This window comes from Onychostruthus taczanowskii, unplaced genomic scaffold (genome assembly GCF_017590055.1).
Source record: "Onychostruthus taczanowskii isolate IOZ18803 unplaced genomic scaffold, ASM1759005v1 scaffold60, whole genome shotgun sequence".
NCBI classification, from domain to species: Eukaryota; Metazoa; Chordata; class Aves; order Passeriformes; family Passeridae; genus Onychostruthus; species Onychostruthus taczanowskii.
In genome coordinates, this window is record NW_024503680.1 from 475115 (window position 1) to 488491 (window position 13377).

The following is a 13377-nucleotide window of genomic DNA, read 5'->3' on the forward strand; positions in this document are numbered from 1 at the left end:
CCCAGGCTGCCCCATGGCTGCTGCCGCTGATTCCCAGGCAGTGTCCCCCACCTAAAGGGGTTGGGGCACTGAGTAACTGGGGCCAAAACCAGTTCTGGGAGTCACAGCCTACCCCATTCCTCATCCAGGGGTCCCTGGCAGGACAGAGCACCCCTGAGGGCAGCAGGATTGGCCTGGGGACAAGTGATGGAGCACCCCTGGGCTGGGCCATGCAGACAGCACTGACAGCTTGCTCACACCCTGGCACATTGATGGAAAAGCCTTAAAAATGAAAAAAAACCCCTCTTTATTTTTATATATATTTGTCAATTCTTAAAGCACCTCCTCTGTGAAGTTTTTCAGCCATTCAGAGTCAACCTTTTTGGGAATGATCAAAAATTAAAATTCCGGGTTGAAGGTAGTATTCAGTGAACTCTGGGTATAAAAAATCTGAGTTCTAAAGTGTTGCAGGGCTGCTCACGACCTGTGGTAAGTGCAAACATGATACCAAGAGAGGGCTTATTCAGAGGTGCTTATCTTGCTTCCTCAGTGCTCCTTGGCTGAAATTTTTTAAAGTATCTGAATTTTCTCTTGTCATTTTTTTGGGTCATAAAATTGGATTAAATTCTGCCTTTGCTGTCTGTATCTCTCTGGAAAATATATGTCCACATACTACTCAGCCCTGAAAGCTGAGCTGGCTTCTCAGCTTCAAGCGTGTCTGTGTTGTCTCTCATGTGCTTTGTGTCACACAAATATCACAGAATCCCAGGATGGTTTGGGTTGGATGGGACCTTAAAGCCCATCCAGTGCCACCCCCTGTCATGGCAGGGACACCTTCCACCATCCCAGGCTGCTCCAAGCCCCATGCAGCCTGGCCTTGGGCACTGCCAGGGATGCAGGGGCAGCCACAGCAGATCTGGGCACCCTGTGCCAGGGTCTCAGCACCCTCACAAGGAAGGAATTCTTCACAATATTCCACCTAACCCACTTATCTTTTAAAATGGTGAAGGTGAGTGTTCAGTGTGATAACCAAAGTTTTTCTCACACCAGAAAAGATGTGACTGTGCTGCCTTTGGGCTCCCAGCTCCAGCACTACTTTGGGGTCTGGGAGAAGGGGCCCAGCTCTCTGCTGGTGTTCCCATGGACTTCAAGGTCCCAAACCAGGGACATGGGTGGTGGCATCTTGTTCTGGCAGGGCTGGATGAGCTGCAGGCTGGGGCACACAGAAGGGCACACACACCCCTGGAGTAGGCACACACACCCCTGGAGTGGGCACACACACCCCTACGTACATCAGGGCCACCCACAGCCTGTGCAGCAGGAGAAAACTCAGCTCCTGGGGGGTTCTGCTGGAATGAGCTCTTGGGAGGTGGATTAGTAAGCAGGGAGGAGGTGATGGAATCTGCATTGCAACCAGGAGATGTAAAGAGATTTTGCTCTTATTTATGTGCTTTGATTGCACCAGGCAGGGAGGGGAAAAAGGCATTGAGATCACACTGAATCCAAGCACACAGTTCCAGCAGGAAGGAGCCACTGGCTGGGGACACAGCTCAGGGATGTGCCCTCCTTCAAGTGCCCCTCTCCCCTTCTGCAGACCCCTCCCCACATCACTGCACCTCCCTGGCTTGCCAGGCTTTCCCACAGGGCTGTACAACTCCAGGCCTGCTGGTGTGGGACTTTTCCCATGAAATCACCTTGCCACAGGTGTGTTCCTACTCCTAAGGCAAACTGACTGTATATTGCAGTGTTGCTGGTGCCTCCCAGCTGTCCCACAGGTATGCTGGCAGTGCATCCCCCTGTTTGCCTTATTTATCATTTAACCAATGCCAAAGGGTTCTTTTCATCCAATGTAAAAAATGGACACTTATAAAAATGCATAGGTTTTAAATTGCTCAGCAGTTGGAGTTGTTATAAGAACTCCCAGGGAATAAATGGTTCCTTCTCCCGTTAGCCTCAAAGGCCATTTCCATACAGGCTGCACATGGAATGGGATTCATTTCTGCTCCCACCACACACAACTGTTTCTCTGCTGTTCATTCAAGCTTCAATGTCTCCTTAATGCTTTATTACCACTGTTAAAACTCCACAGTTTGGAATGTGCTCAGAGTAAATCTGCCATGTTGTGTTTAAGCACCAATTGCTTATGTTTCAATGGCATTAATCTTTGCCTTTTTGCTATGTCTGACTGTCTTGGTTCAAAAAGCCAGGTGTCTGCTAAGGACGGCAGGAGCCTCCCCTGAAATGGAAAATGAAAACTCCCTCCCTCTGAATTATTATAATTTTGAAATTAAGGGGCTCTCAGACAAAGATATGGGAGTAGGAATAACAGTTCTTCAATAGGAAAATTTAAAATACAAATGCAATAGTACAAAAAAAGAGAAAACAAACCACTGCCAGAGTCAGAGCAGGCCCTGTCCCCTGTGGGTCAGGGTGGTGGCACAGTCCCATCCCATGGGGGCTCAGCCCTCCTGCAGTGCCAGCTGTGGTTCTGCTGGAGCAGGGATCCTGCACAAGGCTGCAGTTTTCCTCTGAAGCTCCAGGGCTGCTGGAGATGGGCCTGCTCTCCCTCTGGGAATGCAGGGCAGGAGAAAGCTGCTCCTCTGGGAATGCAGTGGGCAAAGGCTGCTGTGCTGTTCCAGGCTCAGATTGTATCCAGGTAGGAATGCTTGGATCCTGCCCTGGCCGGAGCATCTCCCCATGGGATGATGGAATTTGATCAGCCCTGCAGGGACACTCCCTGGCCATGGACAGCAGAGATCTCCTGGAGGGAGGATTGGCTGTGGGAGAGATGAAGAAAACTGCCCCATGAACAGCAGAGAACTGCCCAGCTCTGACAGATGGGGACAGAATGCACAATCCCATTTCCAACCCAAGACACTGAGCCAGGCTAATGAAAGGAGATTCCCCTCTTTCTCAGCCACGGAATCCTGTGAAATGAAAACTCAGGTGCTGCAGGCAAAGCTGGTTCCCTGCTCTTTCTGAATGCTCTGTCCCCTCCAGCCAGGCATGGAGAAGTCCAGGTGGCTGTGCCTGCATGGATGGAATTCCCAGGATTGCTGCCTGGCTGTCAGGCTGTGCCTGAGCTCCCCTCCTGTCCCACACTTCATATTCCTGCTCTGCCAGCTCCCAGGGGCTGTGAGGACAGTGCTGGAAAGGCACAGCCCATGGCCAAAGGCTGCCTCTGCCAGGATTCCTGGTGGTGATGGAGACTGGGAACTGCACCAGGACACCTTGGTATTGTACAAGACAGAGCTCTCAGCAACTTTCATCTGCAGAGCATCAAGCAGGGCTGACCCTGTGCCTTTAATTTGTATCACTCATAACTCCACTGCTAGGCTTCCCTTGGGAATTTTACTTTGGATTTCACCCCACAGTCCACATGCTCTCTGGACAGAACCTCTTAAAAAACAGTCCAAGGCAGCTCGCCTGATAGAAAGGGTGATGTAACACTGCAACAGAAAATGCTAATGAGTTCCAAATTGTGTCAGGAAAATCAATGCTCATCCTCCAGAAGGTTTTTATTGGGTAACTTTCTTCTTGACTTGGTTATTGTTCCAGAGTCCTACAAAATGAGAGGGAAAGAGGAAGGCAAGGAAGTGCAGTGCATGACAGACGAGTTGATTCTTCAGTCCAACATAAAACTTGAGGATTTAGAACAGGCTTTCAATATAGGAGATTATAAACTGGGAAGATGGAATGTAGACCAGTAAAACAGGAGGGAGAACATAGGAAAGATCTGCTCTTAACAGGTTTTTGTTGCACAAATATGTTTTGTTCAACAAAAGCCAATCCTTCATCCTTACAGGTTTCTGGTGGAGAAGGACACTTCCCAAAAGCCTCAGGAACCAAACCTCACTAGCAGGAGCTCAATGGGCCTGGAGCTCAGCAGCTCAGGAGTGGCTCTTCCCCTGCTCAGGGGTGGTGGGACTTGCAGTGCTTCAGCACTTTGGGTCCTCTTTGCCCTCCCCATTTTGAGGAGGACAGGACCAAGAAGCAGGAATCTCTTCCATCCTTTGATCGTTTCAGCCTTAGAAGAATTTCCTTCAGTCCACATGGGGAAACCTTTATGATCCTTCAATGCCAGTGCAGGGATTTCTCTCCCTGGTGCCATGAGGGCCCACAGGTGCTTTAAGGGTGTTTATACCGCAAGCAGGGGACATATCTCAGCCTTTCCCAAAGTGATCTCCCAACTCTCCACCAATGGTTTTAGACATCAGTGGATTCTGGGCTGGAAGGAAAGTCTCCTTGTAGTGAGGGATACGTCTGTCCTGTAGTGTTTCCTTTAAATGTTGTGCTTTTGCAGCCTCTGATCCACCAGAAACTTTTTTGAGGTTCTTTAAACCTTAATTTCTTTCCAAGATTTTTTTTTTCTCTGAGGTAATTTGCTTGTCTTCCTCTCTAGGAGGTGGGCAGAGCCATCAGAGATGACAAGAGTCCCCTGCCATCCCCGTGGCTGAACAGCCACCTCTGCTCCCTCCAAGTGTCACAAGCAATGAGCAACATCCTGAATTAGCAGCTCCATCAGCACCAGAATGAGGTCTTCCAACCCCCATTAGATTGTTCACAATGCCCACAAGACCCCAGCATTATCAATATTTATCCCAGGTGAGGATTGCACAGAAGTATAAAGAGAAGCCCAGCATGGTGCCTGGATGGCTGCCTTAGCTGCTCATTGTGCTTTTTTAACATCTCCTTCAGATCTCATCTCACAGGAGCCCTTCACATTGACAAGTTTAACACAGGAATGACCCCTACAACAACTCCCCTTCCAGCAGCTTCTTAAACCCTAAGCTTAAATTAATGAGGTTCAATGAATAACATGAGCTGTGTAATGTTGCTGTCAAATCACCACAGCACAGGGCTCAGATCTGAGCTCAGATCCAAACCCTTCCAATCAAACTCCATCCCCAAATTTGGAGGCTGCAGAAGCTTGGACTTGGCTTAGCCTTTAAATTCACTTGGCCTAGACAAACACCACCATTTCTGAAACTGGGATTAGGCAGGCTCAAGCACAAAGGGTACCCAAAGCTGGCCCTTTGATTTCCAGCAAAACAGCTATCATTTGTAGAGAATTGGGATTGGTTTTCCTAGGAAGGGACAAAATTATTTGGAAATCATAGACTCATAGAATCCAAGAGTGGTTTAGGTTGGGAAAGACCTCCAGGATCACTGAGTTCAGTTGTTAACCCAGCACTGCCAAGGCCACCACGGACCCATGTCCCCAAGTGCCACATCCACAGAGATTTTAAATCACTCCAGGGGTGAGGACACCACCATGCCCTGGGCAGCTGTGCCAAGGCTGGAGAACCCTTTCCAGTAAGATATGTTCCCTAATATCCAGTCTAAGCCTGCCCCGGCCCAGCCTGAGGCCGTTCCCTCTCCTCCTGTCCCTGTTCCCTGGGGGCAGAGCCTGACCCCCCCCCCCGGCTGTCCCCTCCTGTCAGGAGCTGTGCAGAGCCACAAGGTCCCCCCTGAGCCTCCTTTTCTCCAGGCTGAGCCCCTTCCCAGCTCCCTCAGCCCCTCCTGGTGCTCCAGCCCCTTCCCAGCTCCCTTCCCTTCCCTGGACACTCCAGCCCCTCAATTTCCTTCCTGTCATGGTGCCTCAAAACTGCCCCCAGAATTTGAGATGGGGCCTCAACAGTGCCAGGACATGTTTTTTAAAAACAATTTCACCTACAGGCCACCAAAGGATCACTTCCTTAATCTGGGCTGGATAGTGGATCAGGGATGTCTTCCCAGCTGCCAGGGATAGATTGATAGTGAAAATTTTCTCTTTTATTCTGGAGTCTCTTCATTCACTTTTTAACAGTGAAAAAATTAACCTCCTGCTCTGATATGCACTTTCCCCAAGAGCTGAGAGTTCAAGAAAGACATTGTTTGGAAAGTCACGGAAATTGGGAGGAATATTTGGTGAGGGAATAGGGACAGATGTAACATCACAGCTCTGTTTTGAGAGACTCCTACCTGGGTTGCAACATCTCTATGTAACCCACGTGAAAATCACTAGGACTGCTCGTACTTCAGCTGGGCTAGCAGAGAAGTTTTACAGGATGAGGAAAGTTCTGGTTGAACATAAATACCACACAAAATTCTAAAGTTGAACTTTGTAGAGACACAGAATTCCAACCCTGCCTGTGGACTGAGTCTGGCAAAAGCATCTTTGTCAATAAGCTGCCTCAAATTCCCATCTCCACACATGTGGAGAGCTTGAAATACCAATCTGCACGTGGGTCTGCCTTCTAAATCCTGTTAATCTTTTAGGTACATTGGTTATTTGACTCATTTCTGGAAGGAGGACAAAACATTTCTCAGCTTTCCCCTCACAAATCAGGTTTTGGGTCTCATTCAGTCATCTAACTTCTCCCAAGTGTCTGTGGAAAGAGCCAGAGGCTGGCACCTCCACAGTGTGATCCATAGGATCCTACACTTACGGGATGGGTTGCCCTCCAGAGATCCATCCATGCTTTTCATCTCTCTCATTCTTCTTTGGCAAGAAGAACTGGGGAAGTTTTTTCCTTCATTCAGAGGAAATGGCTCAAGCTGCACCAGGAGAGGTTTAGATTGGACATTAGGAAAATGTTTTCATGGAAAGGGTGTAAAGCATTCGGCCAGGCTGCCCAGGGAAATGGTGGAATCACTGGAAGTGACCAAAAAACTTGTGTATGTAGCGCTTGGGGACATGGGTTAGCGATGAACATGGTGGTGGTGGGTTGATGGTTGAACTTGATAGTCTCAAAGCTCTTTCCTGACCTCAGCCACCATCTAAGATGATTGTGGTCTGCTAATAATCTGTGAACAACTTCTAAAGAGCCAGGGAAAAGGAGCTGGGAAATGATGTCTAATGTCAAAAAGCTGAGAAATAATAAATCTGTTAAAAATAGTCAGGAGGGGCTGATAAAAATAATCGGGAGGGGTCTGAAAGAACATTTTGGGGTCTGCAGATGAGAAGAGGCTGAAGGCCACATCTCTGAGAAGCTGGTGCTCCAGGGAAGGAAGGCAAAGCAGAGCAGACATCCACTGCAGACATCCAGCCCTCCTTGTTTTGCAAGTGGAACTTTAGCAGCTCCTTCCTATAATTTACCAAAATAACCCTTTTTTTCCTCACGAAGAGAATAAAGAAATGGTAAAATAACTTTGAAAGTCAGGTTATTCTTATGCCTTAACCTTCCAACAGATGTTGTTCTTACCAAAAGCAGAGTTCCTTGAATTATTAATGGTTCCCAACAGCTCAGCTTGAAATAATTTAGCATTTGAAAGAGAAAAGCCACTCTCATTATTCCAAGTGCAGAAACATTTTTGGTTATTAAAGGTGTTCTCCTCAAAAGAGAGAATTCTGTACAGTTTGTATCTTTTCCTCCAGATGCCAGCAGGAGCACCAAATCCAGGGAAACCTTTGTGCTTGCTGAAGGTTAATTGATAAAATACAATGGAAGAGAGAGGACTCCATATTCCATTTCAACTTGAGAAGCTGTTATCTGATCTCGTGGTACCTTTAACTTCACCAGATTTATTGTATTTGCACTTGGAGACAATTACATTCCTTCTGAGGCTCAAAGGGACCAATTATTCACTGCAATCAAACTTCCCAAGGGATATTGGCCAGGCTGGACAGGGCTTGGAGCAACCTGGGAGAGTGAAGATCTCCCTGCCTGTGCGAGGGTGTGGAATGAGCTTTAAGGTCTTTTCCAACCCAAACCATGCTGGGATTTGTGAAACTGAACACCAGGCTGTTGGCATTGCCCCTCAGGTGGCTGCTGGGAGAAGAACATCACCCACAGCCCTTGCTCCCCTGGGAGGGCAGGCCTGGGAGATGTTCCTGGCAATGTTGTGTCCCCAAAACCATCTCTGGCTTCTGGGAAAACCAAACAGGCTGGGCCAAGCTGTGGCAGGTTTGTAGCTTGGCCTTATGGCAGAGCATCTCAGCTGGCCACACTGTGGAGATGCACAGAAGGGCCTGGGCTGGCTGGGACCTGAGCTGGGATAGCTTTTCCCAGGAATTCTGTGTCCCCTGTGAAACCAGCCCTTGGAGGAGATGAGTGCTTGGTTGCTTAGCACTTAGGGAAAGGAGGCCAAAATGCTCTGTGTAGGGCTGCTCCTCAGAGGGACAGGGTCAAGCCTGCCCAGCCATGGACTGAGCAGGATGGCTTTCCCTCTCCAGCGTGGATTTCTCAGGTGGGATCCAGGGACCCTCCAGGGGCACACGGCCAGGATTCACAGCTGGAGTTGTGAGGTGACAGTGCCCTGTGACAGGCCTGGGCCCTGTGCTCTCCTCAGTCCCTTCCGCTCGTGGGGCACATTTTTACCAAATTCTGGGATTGCATGAAAAGTGAGGGGAGTTAAATGGTGATTATTGTGATTAATCACCTCTGCAAACAACACTGGACTCCTGCCCTCAGTTGTTTATCAGTCATGGAATCACAGAATGGTTTGGGTTGGAAAGGACCTTAAAAATCATCTAATTCCAGCCCTGCCATGGGAGGGACACCTTCCACTGTCCCAGGGTGCTCCAGCCCTGTCCAGCCTGGCCTTGGGCACTGCCAGGGATCCAGGAGCAGCCCCAGCTGCTCTGGGCACCCTGGGCCAGGGCCTGCCCACACTCCCAGGGAAAAATCCCCTCCCAATATCCCATCCATCCCTGCCCTCTGGCAGTGGAAGCCATTCCCTCTTGTCCTGGCACACCAACCCCTTGTCCCAAGTGACTCCCCATCCTTCTGATAGCTTCCCTTCAGGAAATGAATTAGGTGACCACAAAACCTTCTGTTATGCAGGCTGGACACCCCAATTCCCTCAGCATTCCCCCAGAGCAGAGGTGTTAAGGCACTCCTGGGGTGGGGGAGATCAGGAGCACGAGCTGCCCGTGGGTCTGGGTGAGACAGGACTGTCCAGGTGAGCAGTGGAGATAACCCAGGGGTGTGTGTGTGTGTGTGCCAACACACTCACTGATGTATTGATCTTCTCCAGAAGGCCTCCTAAGCCTCATTTCAAATTAATAACCTCAGAGTTGCACATGGCTTTCGATGACTCTTCAGAATTATGACCCAATTTATGTTTTCTGTAATAATCAGCACAATAAGGCAGTAAAGCTGTCATTGCTGGATACACCAAATTTATATTTTATCATGGCAATATAATCAATATAATAAGAAACCAATACTTTATGAGTTAGCATTGTCTTCTCAGAGTCTTTTTGGGACTCTTTCCTCAAGTCTGCTTTGGGTCTGGGGAGGTTTATGTCCATATTAGCTCTTCCTGCAGCTGGTCCATGATAAATAAACCTCCCACTGCTTCTGAGATCTCAGCCAATATGCTCTGCAGTAATAACAAAACATTTCCTTTACTGGTCTTTTTTATATTCAAAGCAAAACCATCAAACAAATTAAGTTTTCTCACAATACAACATAACACAATGTGTTACTCTGTTTCCCCCAGTTGAATAACTTGCGTGCACTGCAGGAGCAGCTCTGAAACATTGAATGATGCTTTGCATTGCTTCAGCTGCTGTCAACAACAGAGCTGCAAACACTCCAAAATGTTCATTATTTGACTCCCAACACTCTGTAAAATATGCTCCTAAACACTTCCAGAGATGTCTGTGCTCACACACGCTTGCATTTGTCTCTACATACACATTTGCATGTCTGTTTCTGTTCCCAGATTAGAAAGAAAAGTTCTTAGATGGTTAAATACCATTTTCCACTGCAAAGGAATGAGCTGAGGGGAGAACCAGGCAAGGATTTCTGATTCCCTTTCTCTCTGTTTTGATCCCAGCACACCTCTCCCCCGCTGAATGAACAGCCACAGGAATCATTAACTCTTTGCAGATCAATATTTTATTGCCATTTCTGCCCCCTGGCTGGGGATGTTTTAGTGAGGCTTCTCTTCCACAGGCCCTCCTGGCAGCAGAGCTGGGACAGCTTTGGTCTGTGCCAAAAGCAGCCTCAAGGGTGACAGAGTGCCCAGGACAGAGCTGAGCCCAGGACAAAGCTGAGCCCAGGACAGAACTGGGCCCAGGACAAAGCTGAGCCCAGACAAAGCTGTGCCCAGACAAAGCTGAGCCCAGGACAGAACTGAGCCCAGGATAAAGCTGAGCCCAGGACAGAACTGTGCCCAGGACAAAGCTCAGCCCAGGACAAAGCTGAGCCCAGGACAGAACTGTTCCCAGGACAAAGCTCAGCCCAGGACAGAACTGTGCCCAGGACAAAGCTGTACCTAGGACAAAGCTCAGCCCAGGACAAAGCTGAGCCCAGGACAAAGCTGTGCCCAGCCTCAGGTCGTTGGGAGAAGGAGAAATCCCTAATCCAGCAGATCCTTCTCCTGCTGCCACTCATGCCTCATCCTCAGGCATGCTGGAGCCAGTAATTGTCCTGCTGATGTCTGACATAGTTCTGAGGTCTTCCAAAGCCTGCTTTAATAAAAGCCAGGTTTTGCTGTCAGCCCTGGTGCCTGGGCATCTGCCAACGCCCTTGTGCCCAGCAGATCCCTGGATTGCCTTCCATAATGTGTACCCTGAAAAGCAAAAGCTTTTAAATCCCCACAATAAAAGGTCCCTTAACTGCAGCAAAGCTTTTACAGTCACTGCTTTCCTGGCTTTCTCCTCTTTGTAAAACACCGATTTTTCTTCTTAGATTTGTTTCTCTTTCTCCCCTGTTAAATTGTGTGTGCTCCCCCTTTCCAGTTAATATAATAATTCTGATGAGCAGTGCTTAGCATAATTCCAGGCACTGCTGTACGTGCTGCTCAAAGCTGTGCTTTAGGAGAATTCCATTTCTGAGGGCAATGTAGCATGGCAAGCTCTCCAACCCTCTGAAATTGCATAAAGGGGGACCCAGAGAGCATCTGGAGGGATACTGTGGAAAAGTTATTTTATGGGATATTTGAGGGCTGGCAGAAGCTGGGAAAAGCCATCCAAGATGGAGTAAAAGGCAAGAGGGTTTACAAGGCAGAAAGAAATGCTCCACTGAGGGGCTGGAGTGTCCAAAGATGGGAACAGAGCTGGGGAAGGGTCTGGTTGAGGGAGCTGGGAAGGGGCTGAGCCTGGAGAAAAGGAGGCTCAGGGGGCCCTTGTGGCTCTGCACAGCTCCTGACAGGAGGGGACAGCCAGAGGGGCCGGGCTCTGCTCCCAGGGAACAGGGACAACACAAGAAGAAATGGCCTTGAGTTGTTGCAGGGGAGGTTTAGACTGGATATTAGGGAATATTTCTTCATGGAAAGGGTTGTTCAGCCCAGGGCAGTTGTGGAGTCCCCATCCCTGGAGGTGCTTGAAAAATTTGAGGATGCAACACTTGACATGGGTTAGTGGTGAATGTGGTGCTACTGGGTTGATGGTCGGACTGGATGAACTTGAAGGTCTTCTCCAGCCTTAGCAATTCCAGGATTCCATGATTTAAAGCCATGCAGGCCTGGGGGCTTCAGCAGAGTTATCCCAGCACAGCTGTGGAGTGATGCAGAGATGAACTGGACACCCAGTCATGTTCAGGGCAAGGCTGCAGGGTGGAGCTGGCTTTAAAAAACCCATGAGGTTTAAAATAAAAAATGTTTAAAATCTGTTTATTTGCCTCCAGCTCTCTGGACCTTTTCCATACCCACAACCTGCATTTTTCAACTTATCTCTGCAATAAGAGGCAAACGAGTTACCCTTAATTAAATATTAGAGCTGGCATCATGGAGTGATCCCAGGAACCCAGGGGCTGGCACTTGGCACTTACCTCTGCTACTGTGACTGAGCTTTCCTTGCCAGGGAGGAAAGGATATTCCAGGGATGGATGTGCCCAGCTCCTCCCTCTGGTGCTGAAAGCCACAGGGTTTGAGGAATGAAAGGAGGATTCCTGCTGAGGCGTTTGGAGGCAGGGGCTTTCCATGGAGGGAAGACACTCCCAGCCACCCTGGAGGGAGTCTTTTGTATCTGTACCTATATTTAATCTATATTTATATACCTATATCTTTATCAGTAGCTGTATCTGTACCTATATCTACATCTACATCTATATAATCTACACCTATATAAATACCTATATCCTCTCTACAATCTATATGTCTCTAATATTTATATATACATATGAGAAATATACGTACACCTTTATGTTAATTTTGGAGTTGTTCTCCTCACAGCAGCACAAAAGGTGCCTCACGTGCACATTCCCAGTACACTGGGAAGTGTTCCCAGTTTAGGCAGAGCCTATAGACAAGAGTCTTAGCAAACAGGAGCAGGATTTGGGGTTTCTGTGATTTTCTGAGCCAACAAATATCTCCATATATTTGCTCAGCCATCAGTGCAGCCTTCCTGGTGTTCCTGGGCGTGGCGAGATTGGAGTTTCAAGCCAAGGGGACTGCCAGCCCTCCTCCTGAACAGCAGCAGAGCTTTCTGTGTGTCCCTGTCCCCATCTCAGCCCTTCCTGACACAAATCCCTGCACATCCATGCCAAGCTCTTTGTGGGGTCAGGCACAAACAGCCCCCACCTGTCCCAGGACACAGGGCTCAGCTGGGGCCCAAACATCCTGCCCATGATATTTGGAGTTAACCAGCCCTCCTGTGTGTCAGAAACTCTCCCTTGGTTTTAGTTCCCTACCTGTAAAGGGAAAAAAAAAAAAGAAATTTACAGCCAACCTCTCCATGGAGTGGCATTAATGGCTGAAAGCATCGCTGCAGCCCCAGAGAGCTGCTGGGGTGGCTCTGATGGAATCCCTGCAGGTGGAACAGGAGGAACAGGGTGTGTGCACCATCAGCTGGGCACAGGTCTCAGTGACCCACTGCACAGGCTCAGCTCATTTTCCTCCTATTTAAACCCCCCTGCCAGCAGCTCAAGCCTAATGGTCAGGCTGCCTTTCCTGAAAAAGAGCAGTGAGTCAACACTGCAGAGGAGAAAACACATCCATTCACTCTGTTCATTCAACAGCTGAGAGTGAGGGATGGAATTCTGGAAACCAAGGATGATTCACGAACAGAAAAAGAAGAATTGAGTTTGCAGAAATGATAGAGGAGGGGGGAGCCAGTGATTTAAGTCACCAAACCTGACTCACTGGTTAAATTAATCCCAATATATGATTTCCATCTTCTAAAATAGCAAAGAAAAGCTGTACAAAGAGGTGGAATCATTCATTGCAAGCCATTTATCATAGGATTTTTGGCTTTTTTGGGGTTTTTTGAAACCTCTTTCCATCTCTCTAGTCTTCAATGAGTCAAACAGCATCCTGAACCTGGAGGTAATAATTTGGTTATCCTATTTCCCATTGCTCATTCTCTGCTATTTTTTGTAGACCAACATTTCAGTTATCTCAAGGGTCTTACGAAGCAGCCCCAGATCCAAGATTTTGCCATTCCCATTCTCCAGCTTCTCTACTTGACATGAAAAAGAGAATCCTTCACAGACAACCATGGAATGACCAAACCAGGCTGCAGAT